At 44.2% G+C, this 9,998-nt stretch overlaps 1 non-coding gene across 1 annotated transcript; it reads right to left on the reverse strand.

Moving 5' to 3' along the window:
* Positions 1-1,628: 1,628 nt before the first annotated feature.
* Positions 1,629-1,735, reverse strand: LOC132492850 (U6 spliceosomal RNA). The gene has a single exon (XR_009532905.1). It is a non-coding gene; the product is annotated as a U6 spliceosomal RNA (small nuclear RNA).
* Positions 1,736-9,998: the final 8,263 nt, after the last annotated feature.

Genomic DNA, 9,998 nt, shown 5'->3' on the forward strand with positions numbered 1-9,998 from the left:
CCTCCCAAGGGCCCAAGGCAGTAACTGGGGTGAGATCCCTAGCTTCCCATCCCCCACTTCTGACACTCCCCAAGTCATGTCAGTTTTGTTCCTTAAAGTCTCAGACCTGTCCATTCCATTCTGTCTACCCTATGTCTCTCCCACTACTGCAACCGCCCGCTAACCAGACTCACACTTTTCACCTTGCCCTGTCCTAACCATCCACTGCATCTATTCAGAGCAAAAGTTCTAGAGTAAATCTAGGGAGTTCCCTGGCGGTCCAGTGGTTAGGACTCGGTGCTTTCACTGCCGGGGCCCAGGTTCTACCCCTGGTCAGGGACCTAAGATCCTCAAAGCTGCACGGTGTGGCCCCCCCCACCAAAAAAAAGTAAATCTAATCGGGACATTTTTCTTCTTAAAACCAAATGACCTCCCTATTGCCCCTCTCCCAGATATTTTTTAACAGCTTCATTGAGATATAATTCCCATATCATACCCATGTAAAGCACAGAGTTCCATGGTTTTACTACACTAGCAGAGTTGTACAGCCACCACCAGGATTCAGTTTAGAACATTTTCATCACGCAAAAAGAACCTCCATACCCATTAGCAGTCAATTCCCATTTTTCCTCAACCCCTGGCAATTAATAATCCACTTTCTGCCTCATTGAATTTGTCTGTTATTCTGACATTTTACATAAATGAAATCATACAAGATGTGGTCCTTTATGACTGCCTTCTTTCACTTAGCATCATGTTTTCAAGGTTCATCCATGTTGTAGCAGGTATCAGAACTTCTTTCCTCGTTTATAGCTGAATAATATTCCATCCTATGGATAGACCACGTTTTGTTTACCTGTTCATCAGCTGATAGGCATTTGGGTAGTTTCCACTTTGGGCTATTATGGGTAATGCTGCTATGAACATTCACATGCAGGTCTTTGTATGGATGTATGCTTTTGTTTCTCTTGGCTAGACATGAGTGGAATTGCTGGGTCATATGGTAAGTTTATGTTTAACTTCTTAAGAAACTGCCAAACCGTTTTCCTGTTTTCTAAAGTAACTGCACCACCCCCAGACACTGTAAAGCCAAGTTGTTTAACGCGGTTTATAAAGACCTTCCTAACCTGGTTGCAGCCTACCTTTTCCCCTTCATCTCCATTGACACCCTAACTCAAACTGTGTACTGTGTACAGTTCAAACTGTATGCTCGACTTAGCCATCCCTAAAAAATATATATCCTCTCTCTCCTTCGGGCTTCTGTAAACACTGGTTCCCATGCTTGGATTACTACTCTCCAGGCCAATGCCCACTGGTCCTCAGGCCTCAGTTTCTGTGACCCTTCCTTCTAGGACCCCCAACAAGACTAGTGTTGCTCCCTTGTGTGTGTGACTTGAATTGACCGCTCTGGCAACACTTGTCACTGCATTATCATTGCTTTGCCATGAGCATTGCCATTGCTGGTCTCGATCCCCCCCCTTTTTTTAGATTCCATATATATGTGTTAGCATATGGTATTTGTCTTTCTCTTTCTGACTTACTTCACTCTGTATGACAGACTCTAGGTCCATCCACCTCATTACAAATAACTCAATTTCATTTCTTTTTATGGCTGAGTAATATTCCATTGTATATATGGGCCACATCTTAAAAATATGGAATGCTTCACGAATTTGCATGTCATCTTTGTGCAGGGGCCGTGCTAATCTTCTATGTATTGTTCCAATTTTAGTATATGTGCTGCTGAAGCAAGCACTCGATCATGTTTTCTGTTTTTTGGCCACGTGGCATGTGGGATCTTGGTTGCCCCACCAGGGATCAAATCAGTGCCCCCTGCAGTGGCAGCACCGGGTCCTAATCATGGGACCGCCAGGGAAGTCCCACTGGTCTAGAACATTTACTAACCAGCAAGCTCACTGAGGGTAAGGATTATCTTCCCCAGCCTAGAATTGGTGTCTTGGTGGTCAATAAATATTTGATAAACATATAAAGTCCCTGGTCATCACTTTTCTTCCCTGGGAGATTAAAGCTGTGGTGCCGGGATCCAGAACTCCCTTCTCCCAGAGGAAATCATTTGCAAACCATCTTGGAAATGCACAATCTGATTTTCAAAATAAAACATTTGTAGTTCCTTCCTAATTCTGTTTTGCTCAGGCTAATAATAAAATGAGTTGGCTTTTCTTGGGTATATATCAACTGACAGTAGAGGGAGCCAAGCCAAGAATGTGTTAGGTGACGGGTAGGCGTCTGTATGCGATTAAAAATAGACCATGTGTAATAATGAAGAATTGAAAATTACTCAAATGACCAACAATTAGGAAATAGTTAAATAAATTCTGAGATTAGATAGACAGATAGATAATTAGATGAATAATACTGACATTAAAATTGTAAATAGGGAACGGTCTGTTCGAAACAGTCCTAAAACGGTCTGTTCAAAACAGTCCTAAAATTCCAACTAGAATCAACACATTGATTACAACTATGCAATATTGTGTATGTACAATGGCAATGACAAGAAATATCATGTCATAGAACCAAATGAATAGTGGGTGTTTTATAATGAAACTTAGAATTTTGTTTTTTCGATGTTTTTTAGCTTTTGCTGCAAAAATCTATAATAAATAATTGTGACGTATTGTATCCTAAGTGTGTATCATAAATTGAAACTATTGAGCTTCTCTAAGGTACCTAAGGCACGGTTTATAATTTGTTGGATATATATGATGCATTGCATCCCCTAAGTAAAAAATATATGTGTGCATATGTATGTATGTGTATATACACATACCTATATGTGGCTTTCATATGCTCTCAGAGAAGGTAAAATGTTTTCACTTTGTCATTGCCCCTCGCCTCCGTACTTCTGGGAGTCAGATAAACAAGCACTATGGCATTATCTCCTCTTTATCAGGTTAACTTTTTTTGTGTGTGTCGTATGCAGGCCTCTCACTGCTGTTTCCTCTCCCGTTGCGGAGCACAGGCTCTGGACGCATAGGCTCAGCAGCCATGGCTCACAGGCCCAGCAGCTCCACAGCACGTGGGATCTTCCCAGACCGGGGCACGAACCCATGTCCCCTGCATCGGCAGGCGGACTCTCAACCACTGCACCACCAGGGAAGCCCTATGAGATTAACTTTAAACACAATATGAAACTGAGATTTATGAGGCCATTTGCTCAAAGTGACAAGCTAGCAAGGATCAGAACCAAGACCAGAACCCAGGTGTCTTGGCACAAACACAAATTCTTAACTCTGCACAAAAACCTGAGCCAGGATGACCAGGATGAGAGCAGCATGGGCTCACTTCACTTACTCAGGATCTTCAGTGTTCTTCCCTGAAGGACCTTGCACAGCATCCTACACAAGGAGATGCTCAGATAGCATTTGTTCAAGGGATTAATGCATCAGTGGATCCATCAATGGGCAGGAATTTAACAGGTGGACACTGATTAGCAAAAATTCTTCGGTACACTTGGTGGTATCAGTCTTCACCAGACCTTCACTATTATTTAATATTTTTCCTCTACAAATATTCTATCCATTCACTTATTTGTTCAGCAATTGATTATTAGGCAACTACTATATGTAGGAAACTGTGTCACTAGCTTAGAGAATTATAAAAATAAGGTATTAGTCTTACCTCCAATATACTTATCATCTACTAGGAGAATGAGATTTGTATTTTAAAAATCACTATAGGGCTTCCCTGGTGGCGCAGTGGTTGAGAGTCCGCCTGCTGATGCAGGGGACATGGGTTCGTGCCCCGGTCCGGGAAGATCCCACATGCCGCGGAGCGGCTGGGCCCGTGAGCCATGGCCACTGAGCTTGCGCGTCCGGAGCCCGTGCTCCGCCACGGGAGAGGCCACAGTAGTGAGAGGCCCGCATACCGAAAAAATAAAATTAAATTAAAAAATAATAAAAATCACTATAATTCTTGGCAGAATATGAGATGAAGGGGGGATAGACAGTGTTCAGAGAGTCCAGAGGAGAGAGAAAAGGTATTTAGCTGAAAGAATAAAGGCAAGCTTCACGGAACTGTGGCATTTCAGCAGGGCCTTGAATGACAGGAACAATTTCACAAGAAGAGATGGGGGAGGACATTTCAGGAGAAGCAAAACATTTTTAAAAAGGCACGAGGTGAAAATGTTCACAAAGCTGAGGATCTAAGAAACACTCAGTTTCCTTAGAGAAACACATTTTGGCTAAAACGCGTTCCTTTGTGTTCCCATAGTCGCTTTTTCCAGTCTCTTTGCCTAAAGGCAGCTGGAGGGTGCTTTAGCCAAAAACCTCATCTGACTTGGGCAGGTGCTAGAACTCGGGCCCCAGCTCTGTAGGAATGTACTGTGAGGGCTGGTCTGTGAATGTCCTCTCTTTTATGAACAAGGTAGAAGGTATTATTAGCCCTGTTTTAGTGCGAGTGTGAAACAAAGGTGCAGAGAGACTGGGAACTTTCTCAAGGTCACAGGATGAGTCAGCTGGAAAGAAACCCTAGAACAAGGGCCGCCCCTCTCCAAAGGAGCCTGCAGAGGCGCGTCTGCGCCAGGGGACAACGTGTTCCCACCCAGAACCCCCGGCATCTGCAGTGCCTTTTCCTAGGAGTTCAGCACGCACGGCAGACATGATTTCGTGCTCTCAGCACCCACTGAAGTCGGGTGAAGGCGTCTTTACGTTTTTTGCTCAAGTAGACAAACTAAAAGTCCCCAGGGTATCTTAAGCAGTTCATCTGCGAGCAAGTAATATGTCGAAGTCACATTGATGATTGACTCAAGAGCAGTGTGCTTTTTGACCCTTGTCTTGGGACCAAAGGCCAGTAGAGAGGTGGTGGTTTCAAGGTTGAAACGTGGCATTTTAAGACCTGAGTTCTGATCCCAGCTCTGTCCCTCACCTGCTGTTTGATTTTGGGCAATCACTCAACCTCACGGAACCTCAGTTTCCTCATCCATAAAATGGAAACAATATATCTTTGCAGGGGCTTCCCTGGTGGTGCAGTGTTTAAGAATCCACCTGGCCCCCCCCAAAAAAAAAAATCCGCCTGCCATTGCAGGGGACACAGGTTCGAGCCCTGGTACGGGAGGATCCCACATGCCATGGAGCAATTAAGCCCATGCGCCACAGCTACTGAGCCCGCATGCCACAACTACTGAAGCCCGTGCCCCTAGAGCCCGTGCTTCGCAACAAGACAAGCCACCGCAATGAGAAGCCCACGCACCGCAACGAAGAGTAGCCCGTGCACCGCAACGAAGAGTAGCCCCTGCTCAACACAACTAGAGAAAGCCTGTGTGCAGCAACGAAGACCCAATGCAGTCAAAAATAAATAAATAAATTTATTAAAAAAAAATATATTTATATCTTTGTATCTGTTCTCAGCATGTAATTGTTTCTTTCATCTGATGGGGTTTGCATTCTAATGCCTTCACATGTATTTTTAAATGCTAAGAAAAATAGCTGAGAGAAAACCCACAAATCCATTAAAAATGGTTACTTTGGGGGGAGGAGAATGGAACTGATGAGCTTCTATTTGTACCCAATGTACTTCTATTTCACTTGGAATTTCTTGAAATGACCCAGGCAGACAAATAAAGGATAAAAATAACAGTAACCTTATAAATTACTGTTTAAAAAGTACCTAGCACAGTGATTGCCAAAGACCTCCTTCTCGACAAAAGTTAGTTTTACATTTAAAAATTAATCATTATGTCATATGGCAAAAAGGAGGTGGAATCAAGGCAGGAAATCAAGGAACAAGAAGAGAATAACACAAAGTTTCTAATAAGAGCTAATCCCTTGGAAGACAATGAATGGAGAAGAAAGAGCACAAGCCCTGGCTTTGAAAAAGAGACCTGGTTTTGAATCCAATCATGGCCACACATGCATTCTGAGCCGTGGGAGAAGTTCCAGACTCTCTGGGCTTCAGTTTTCTTATCTGTAAATGGAAATAAAAATTCTCAGCTCATAGATTTACGGTGAGGATTACATGAGACAAATACGTGAGGTGCTTTAGAAGGCACTGAATGTTACATGTAATGTGGGCCACAGAAATGAAAACACTGTACACACCCACAAACCTCCTGTTTTACCTGCTTCTGGCAGGTGGAGTGTTCCTGTGGGTTATTATAGGACCGTATCATGAGGGGACATCTAAACTGTTTAAGCTGCAAATTATCCTTTTAAAAACATTTTGTGCTGTATCCTTGAAAGTTGCTATAAGGGTAAAGATTTAATGTTCTCATCATAACAGCAACAAAATGGCAATTGTGTGAGGTAAAGGATGTGTGAACTAGCCTGACTGCGGTAACCATTTCGCAATATATATGTGCATCAATATATGTGTGTATGATACACCTTGAACTTACGCAATAGTATGTGTCAATTATATCTCAATAAAGCTGGGGAAAAAAGTTTTAACAGAACTGAATTAAAGCCAAGAAAGCACCTTGAAAACCAGCCAAAGTGGTTTCCATCTTTCTGATATAGACAGGGCTTTTCAAGACCACATACTTGGCGGTCAAATGCTGACCTCGGGGATCCCCTGGTGCTTCCTGGACATACTGTGTTTAAGCTCCTGCAGCCTTTGGTAGCAGATGTGTTTAAAGAGCCATAAACTCAGCAACGATAGACAGAAACATACTTGCTTTCCTCTGGGCTTCTGGCTCAGAGTCAAATAATTTTTCCTGTGTAGGAATCTGGCCTGCGTGCTCTGTTCTGTGTATCTGAGGGCTCTTTCTAGAGGAGCCTCAAAATCGGGATGATTTTTGTTCCCTTCGAATCAGAGCAGTTGGCTTTCTGTTTCTTCGCCTGTGAAATGAAGCAGCCTCCTTGTCACAATGGCATAAAATCGTGGCTTGTTGTGAGAGGTCAATGAGACACTCTACATGACAGTGCTTTGCAAACTGGAAACAGTAAACCATTCAGAAGAAAACACACGAGACAAGCTGAGGTCCCAAACACTACAAGCGCGGGATCAATTTTCTGGTCGAAGGAGAGACTTAATGAAAACTTTCCTAAAACTCCAAGGAAAAGAAGTATTTTTGCTTTTGAACTTTATGAATTTGTTTTGCCCCAAATCTCCCACTCCTTTTGTCCTTAATCTCAATTTTTGGCTTTCAATTTTGGTTCGGTGCTTCTGCCTGTGTTTCTGTGGTTTAATCATCTCTCCCACCCTCCTCCTCTTCTCTTTGCTACCATGGGCATTTCCAGGCAGCACATGAGGTGGGAGAGCTGAATTTCTCAGAGAAAGCAGTGGTTGGTCCATCCAGCTCTCTTGTTAATTGCATCTCTTAATGACACCACAAAGGACAGCAACAATTTCCTATGAACTCTTGTCTTCTCTGCTTCTTCTTTTTTAAAAATATTTATTTACTTACTTATTTGTTCACACCGGGTGTTGGTTGCGGCGAGTGGGCTCCTTAGTTGTGGCATGCGAACTCTTAGTTGCGGCATGCCTGTGGGATCTAGTTCCCTGACCAGGGATCGAACCCGGGCCGCCTGCATTGGGAGCGCGGAGTCTTGTCCACTGTGGCACCAGGGAAGCGCCTTGTCTTCTCTTCTTTACTGAGTGCTTCCCTGTGCCAGATGTTGTGCCCAGTGCTTTAACCCCACCCCAGTCTCCCTTACAATCCTCACAACAGTCCACTAGAGAAGACTTTACTTATTTCACAGATAAGGAAAGTAAGGGTCTAAGTTAGAAATTAAGTGACTTGTTCAAAGTCCCACAGCTAATGAATGACAGAGGTGGGATTCAACGTCAGCTACATCTGACATCAAAGCCTTTCGCCACTGGACCACACCGCCTCCTAGCCTGCTAAAACGTTTGTATGACCTGGAGCAAATCCGACCCCACCACTGCCCACCCCACCTCCCACAGTCAGCAGGGCTGGCGTCCATCAAGCCTGGGACATCCACGTCTCTCTCTCGAAAACCTGCCCTTCAAGACTTACAGGAGATGCCTGTGCTGAGACAACCTCACCAGCATCCATCCCCAGGATGATTTCGAGACCCCCTCTAGGCTTCCATAGCCCTAACACTACGAATTTTTTTCTTTCTTTCTTTCTTTCTTTCTTTCTTTCTTTCTTTCTGGTCCCACTGCGGGGCACGTAGGATCTTAGTTCTCCGACCAGGGATGGAACCCATGCTCCCTGTGGTGGAACTGTGGAGTCCTAACCTCTGGACCGCCAGGGAAGTCCCCAATGAATTTTTATATTTCAATTGTGAGTTTATTTGTGCTTCGCTGTCACAACTTGACCAGCAACCAAAGGGCAGTGTCTGAAACTGTTTGTGCTTAACTAGTGCTTAACCAGTGCCTGGCACTGGAATGTAGTTGGCCCTCTGTACTTCTGTTGAATGAATAAATGGATTAATATATAATGAATACATGAACAGCAACAATAGCTACAACAAAGAACAAGCCAGAGCTGCTCCTTACTTCTTGTACTCTCATCCATATCGATGCGACCAACCAAGTAGCATGAAATCAATTCAACAGAGATTTATTGAGCCGTAGGGTGGTGTAGCTGAGTGCTGGCACTTTGCATCAGAATATCTTAGAAGCGAGGATGCTGGGCACAGATTTCTTGTCTGTAAAAGAAGGATAATAACATACTTTTATCACCAGATTGCCATGGGGCCAAATCGCAGAATGGATACGAAAGCACTTTGGAAACTGAGGCGTGATATGCAAATGTGGGTGGTCGTAATTTAATGGTTATTATTATGTACAAAGCAGGTCAGGTCCTGAAGGAGGTCCCGAAGGAGGACTTAAAGAAGAGGAAACTACTGCCCACAGGACACCCACACATAATGAAGCACTCAAGGGACTGTGAAACTAGGCAGAAAATAATGAAAGAAGTTCAAAGACCTCGAGGGGCTCAAAGGAGGGAGAAATCTGGGGTCAGGGGTCAGGGGTCCAGACGAGCCATCATCTAAAGGCTGTGGGATCTAAGGGAGGCTTAATGACAAGGTCCCCACTCTCAAGCCATTTATGGTCACACGCATTGTCTGGTGAGACTGAAATGCATGGTGTTTGAACGCAGACAGCTTTTCCAGTGTGTGGTCAGTGGAGCACATCAGAGACCTGGATCTTGCAGAGAGGGTGGGATTCAAGTTAGAGGAGAGAGGGAAAATGAGTTCCGTACAGGGAGGAGTTTGGAAACAAAGCAGGACTGAGCTTGGAGGGTCTAGGATAGCAGAGGAGAGACCTCTGTGCTCCATCGTGTCCTCATTCCCTGACCCCGGGCACAGCATCACAATCGTCTGAAGTGCCACACTGGGTTAGATCAATAGTCCGTTCAGCACTCTATATCTGGACTGTAGCTCGAGGGGATATTTTGGGAGAGCCTCTGGTTGTCCTATTTGGGTAATCACTAATCTTTAACGACTAGGAAGATAAATTATATGATAACCCATTATGGAATAATCATTCATGAATTTTTATTCACCCTGTCTGCATCTACAGGCAAAAATCCCCCCAAAAAGACCATCTCAGAGGAATGTTCTATAATATAAAGCTGTTTCCACAGGCTCTCAGATGGCTGATAGAAAATTAAAAAAAAATTTTTTTATAGAAGATGCAACCCTAAAAAAAAAATCCCCCAAACTTTAGAGACAGAAAGCAGATCAGTGGTTGCCTAGAGCTGCAGGTGGGAATGGGGAGTGTCTGCAAATTGGCACAAGGCGACCTTTTGGAGGATGGAAGTGCTTGAAATTTACATTACAATTTGTGGATTTCATGATATATACCTATTACGTCTCATAAATTTTTTTTTTTTTTTTTTTTTTTTTTTTTTTTTTTGCAGTATGCGGGCCTCTCACTGTTGTGGCCTCCCCCGTTGCGGAGCACAGGCTCCAGACGCGCAGGCTCCGGACGCGCAGGCTCAGCGGCCATGGCTCACGGGCCCAGCCGCTCCGCGGCATATGGGATCCTCCCAGACCGGGGCACGAACCCGTATCCCCTGCATCGGCAGGCGGACTCTCAACCACTTGCGCCACCAGGGAGGCCCTCTCATAAATTTTTTAAAAAAC

Source organism: Mesoplodon densirostris, chromosome 6 (genome assembly GCF_025265405.1).
Source record: "Mesoplodon densirostris isolate mMesDen1 chromosome 6, mMesDen1 primary haplotype, whole genome shotgun sequence".
Lineage (NCBI taxonomy): Eukaryota > Metazoa > Chordata > Mammalia > Artiodactyla > Ziphiidae > Mesoplodon > Mesoplodon densirostris.